A 5647-nucleotide genomic window follows, 5' to 3' on the forward strand; every position below is an offset into this window, starting at 1 on the left:
TCACAGCTTCTGGCTCATTTGTGTTAGAAAGTGGATAACAACCAGGATTTGGACCAAGCCGGCCTCTTTCTGCTCCCCCTCATTCTGCGGTTCCTTCCCTGTGCCCCGCCTCCCGGTCTCATTCAGGCTCATGCATCCTTGCCCTCCCCCAGGTTATCCTAGTGCCCGGCTGGCCAATACCCGTGGTCAGTGTGTCCTTGTCTAAATCCTCCCTCTGTCACCACCAGCAGCGATTCCGCCTTGAGACCTTCAAGCAATCAAGCGCAGTGCCCTGGCCCCGCCTCGCACCTCCTCGGCCTGATGCTTCCCCACAACCTGACCGCTTCCCTCCAGCTCCCACACCAGCCCTCCTTCTCGGGAGATCATGCCATCTTTGCCCCACAGGCAACTCTCCTGCCGGTCGGTCAGGCACTGGTCCCAGGTGAGAAGCCTCTGCCTGCCCCACGCCCCCCCCAGCCCCCTGACTTGGAGGACTTTGCCCTGTGCCCCCCCCCCACTGCTGAGAACCAGTGTGCCCGCCTCGGGACACGAGGGGCTCTCAGCATCCACCCCACCTCTCTCCTGCACCACCTCATGGGGTCTGGTGTGACCCTCTCTTTCTTTTGTCTCCACTTGGTCTCCGCGCTTGCTGAGGTGGGGGCACCGGCCCTCCTTCGCTGTCTCAGCCCCTCCTGGGACCAGTCAGGCCCTTCTTCCACCCATCCATCCTCGCGGTCCTTGCAGCACAGCTCCCTGATGGATAGGGGCGGCTCTCTGGGATGCTCATCTTTCCTTCTCTCTCCCCTAGACTCTAGATGGAGCTTGCAGAACCTTCTTGGCCTCTGGAGTGCCCTGAGCAGGAAGGACGGGGCCCTTACTGAGGGGTCTGAACCTCTGCCCCCACGCCCCCCTCCAACCAGAGCAGGGAATTTTCCTGCTCCGTTTACTGACAACTTGCTAACCTCCCCGGGACCTCTTCTGGTGCTGCCTCCCTCTCGGCTTGGTCCTTGGGTAACAGAGCAGCTACCCTGTTGCCCCCTTTCCTGACTGTAAACAGAGAATGACAGCCCTGCCTGCAGGAGCCCTGAGAAGCAAGGAATCAGAGCTCGACAGCTGGAGTCTCTTGGGAAGGACAGGCCGAGGAGGCTGGCCTGGGTTCTTGTGTTGTTCCCCCTTGTGGAGCTCGCAGTCTCTTGGAGGTTCCAGCACGTCCTGGGCAAGAGTTCTGAGCGAGCCAAGGACCATGTCCGTCTCTGACTGTGCTGATCCGCTGCAAGAGCCCTGGATCAGAGCGCTGGCTCCCAGCCCCTCTCTCCAGCTCCTGCTCGGCCACCGTCTGGACCACCACTGCCCACAGCTAGACGTAGGTTTTCTATTCCAAAGAGGTGAACCAGAGAGACCTGGCATGCCCTTGGCACCAGGGGCAGCTGGGACTCTGAAGGCATGAAGCCGAGATAAAGCTGGAACTCTAAGCATGGGGTGGACTGAACAGGAGGTGTGTGTTCCTGTGAGTGGGTCGCTCTTGGGGTTCAAGGAACAAGATCTGGACTTTGGGTAAAACTCACTGGCAAAATAAGCCAACCACCACGAGGAAAGACGACTGGGTAGGTTTGGGGTTTGACTGACAGATTGTGGGGAGCAGCTCTCCATCCACTGGAGAAGCGGCCCCAAGGACGGTGGCGAGGGTGGCCCGCCCGGCTGGGGCTGGTGGGGTGGATGCCCTCGCTCGGCTGGAATGTAATCCAGGACAATCTGGGTGACCCCTGGCTCTCATCCACCTGTTTCTTTGTCATGTGGTTCTATCTTTTTCCTGGAGATTTTCTTGACTTTTATCTTGCAGGTGTTCTGTTGAAATGTTTATTTCAGTACTTGCGTGTTGTTGCCAGTCTTTTAATTGTTCATACACTTAGTTTTTGCACTATTTCTTTTTTCTTTTTACGTTCCCTTTATTTTATTTTGGAATCTTAAAGTGTTATGCATTTTTTCTTCTCTTTTTACGGCCACACCTGTGGCATATGGAAATTCCCAGGGGTCAGATCGGAGCTGCAGCCGCTGGCCTCCACCACAGCCACAGCCACAGCGGATCTGAGCCACATCGGCTACCTGCACTGCAGCTTATGGCGGATCTTTAACCCACTGAGTGAGGCCAGGGATCGAACCTGTATCCTCAGAGACTGCACTGGGTCCTTAACCCACTGAGCCACAACAGGAACTCCCAAATTTTATACAATTTGTAAAGGTTACTTTCCATATACAGTTATTATGAAATATTGGTATATTCCCCATGTTGTACATTATACATCAAAAAAAATTTTTTTTTCTAAGGGCTCGCTTTCATTCTGTTCCTTTTTCCCATCATCTTGTCTTGTTCAAAGATAAAAATGCCTCCTCACTCTGAAGATACAAGTTACTGGGTTACTTTTGTTCCCGACATTATTCCCATGTCTCCTGGCTCTCGGGCTTCAGCATGCCTGCTTCGCTTGGCATTTCATGCCCTTTCTCCTGGCCACCCCATGTCTTCATCGCCCACGTGAAAAGGCTGTATTTAAGATCTGGGTCTTAGCTTTGTGTTCTGCCTCTAACAGTAGCCGGTAAACAGACGTCACTGGTTTATCCTGGAGTTGGTTGACTTCTCTCCAGTCGACGTGTAGCTGATGTGAATGGCAAAGCGAATTGGGTGAGGGTGGCTGGGACCTCAGATGGCTCATTTGGGCTTCGTCACCCTGAGTGGAGCTCATGTCATGACGTGGTTCCTGTCACATCAGCTAGAGGTTCACGCAAGGGCCGCCACCGAAGTGGCCCTCGTCCCGGCGTCCCCCCACTCATGGCAAGCCCCCCTCGCGCCCTCGGGTCAGACTGCCTGGGAGGCCTGGTGCTTCGTTCCAGGCTTGGGAACGGCCACATCCCAACACCGCCCTGTCCTCAGCTGGCATGAGGCCACCAGCCTCAAGGCAGGAGGACTCTGTTCTAAGCCTGTGACATACCCTCCAAGGAGAAACGGATCCCGGGAGAAGCAGAGGACAGAAGGTCTGCTGAGGGGACAAGGGACAGGGCGGTTTGCGGCTCTAGGATCCAAATGTTTCCTTATTCAAACGCTCCAGAGACTGATCCAGATGCATATGTTGTTTCACTCAAGACCATGGGAGAGGCTTGGTGGTTGGGAGACCTTGGTTTTCAGTGCTTCCAGCTCTTCTCGGCCCCATGATCTTGGGAGAGTAACTGGACCTTTCCCAAGGGTCTTTCAATGAAAGAGTCTAGACCAGCCCGTCTGCTCCCCAGGCTCACAGTGCTGAGCGATGACGGAGGAGACATGGCACGGGGAGGGGACGTGGGGCACATGCCCGCCCTGGCCTCTGACACGCTTCCACTTCCCAGGATCCCGTGTGTCTATGCAAGGTGTCCTATCAGTAACCAAGACTCCCACCAAAGAAGCCTCATCACAACTTTAAGGGGGGGGCAGGAGGTCACCTTTTACTTCTCTCTTTTTTTTTTTCCCACTTTTTAGGGCCACACCCGTGGCATATGGAAGTTCCCAGGCTAGGGGTCAAAGTGGAGCTGCAGCTGTTGGCCTACACCACAGCCACAGCAACATGGGATCCTTAACCCGCTGAGCGAGGCCAGGGATCGAAGCTGCATCCTCATGGACGCTAGCTGGACTCATTTCCGCTGAGCCGCAGCGGGAACTCCCACCACTTACTTCTGATTCCGTCCTCCCTGCTATCAAATCCTCTCACTGGACATTTTTTGGAACATCTGTGTTTGCCCCAAACGGGAAGAATGATCTCATTAGACCAGGGCTGTGGTTTCACTTTAGGTCCGGGGACGAGAAACTAGCTGCTTGGTAACAAAGCCTGTCAAACACGCACATGCTCCTTTAAGAGCAAGTGGACCTTGGCCGAACCCCTGTCATTTAATTCTACAAAAACACACTCTGCTCCATGGTGTCAACATCTGAAAAATCATGTACCTTGGACATCATTTTGCGTTACAGTCGGAGAGCATCCGCGGAAGGCGAGACCGAGGGGCATTTTGTCGGGGGCGTGAGCCTGTGTGTGGGGGCAAGAGTGTTACACCTGCTCCCCAGACAAGACGACCTCACAGCTGAGGATCAGTAGTAATCACAGTAATTTTAATAGTAACAGTAGCTAAAGCTTATTGGACGCTTACCGTGCCTCAGTTTCCGGCCGAGGTGTTTCCCAGGCTCATGCCATGCTTGGCAGCCAGCACTCAATCAGCAAATGGGAGTTACCTTTCCACCAGACTTGGCTCCTGTGCAGTGTGTCCTCGGAAGGGGCCAGTCCTGACTTGACCAGCGACGGACAAGGCCTCACATATTATCTGGGCTCTGGAAGCAGCTCTAACATCAGGCCCGAGGCTGACTCAGTGCTCCGTGTCCCTTGGCCTGCCTCTGCCTTTGCACAAGGAGGGGCCTTGTGACACAGACCACGTGCATGCTGAGCCTTCTGAAGCCTCATGCAGCTCGAAAATCACTGTCATGCAGTCACTGAGACATGTCAGGTCTTTGTGCAAGAGAGATGGGCAAGACAGGTTTTGGCAAGACCCGTCTCTTGCACCAAGACCCCGTCTCTTGCACCAAGACCCCAAGTGTGACAGGTTTTTATGCCCAATTCACCTCTATTATTATTCTAAATGCGTTGTCGACTCCTCCTAAAGTTGGCAAGGTTTATTCTGTCACATGCTCTAATTTTACAGAGCAGATAGCAGTTCTGACTGTCAAAGCTAGGACGATACAAAGCGATTTGGAAATTAACAATAAACCAGTGAGGTTTCTCAGTGGCCAGAAATGTCACTGCTTCCTTCCCCCCGGGCCCTGCCATGTGACTTTTGCTAAATCATTTCTCTAATGTGCCTGGAGGTTGGTGTGTTTAGGAGATGTGGCTCTGGGGCAAATATGTAAACAGCATTCCAGGGCATCATGGAGAAGCCCAACCAGATCTTTTTGGAGTGGATTTGATAGTAAAAGAATTATTGATCTTAATGAGGTTTCACTACTATCCCTCAAAACCATTGTCTTATTTCGTCAGAGGCCTCACGTGGGGCCTTCTTGGAAGGAAAATTAAGCAAATTCTGCAATTAAGCAAATCCAATTGCCTGGTGGGCCAGGGGCTCCACCCACCAGACTTCAACCATAAAAGCAAACAGCAGCGATGGGGCTGCAAACACCAAGCCACTCAGCCCCAAGGATTTGGGCTTATCCTAGGAGATGAATCCAGAAGGAAGCTGCATTGGTTTCCCACCACAAGCCTACAAGTTTAAAATAGCACGACTGTATCATCATGTAGCTCAGAGGTAGGAAGTCTGAAAAGGTCTCTTGTGCTACATTCAAGGCATCAGCACAGCAGTGCTCCTTCTGGAGGCTCCGGGGAGAATCCCTTTCCTTGTCTCTTGAAGCTTCCAGAGGCCGCCTGCATTCTTTGGCTCATGACCACATCGCATCATCCAGCCTCTGCTTTTGTTGTCCCATTTCCATTTTTCTGACTCAGACTATCCTGCCTCCCTGGTATAAGGAGCCCAGTTATTTGGACCCAACCAAATAATCCAGGATCATTTCCCATCACAAGACCCTTAACCGAAACCCATTGGCAAAGAGCCTCTTCCCTTGCAAGGTAACACAGTCGCTGTTCTGGAAATCAGGATGTGGACATCT

This window comes from Sus scrofa, chromosome 15 (assembly GCF_000003025.6).
Source record: "Sus scrofa isolate TJ Tabasco breed Duroc chromosome 15, Sscrofa11.1, whole genome shotgun sequence".
Taxonomy (NCBI): Eukaryota; Metazoa; Chordata; class Mammalia; order Artiodactyla; family Suidae; genus Sus; species Sus scrofa.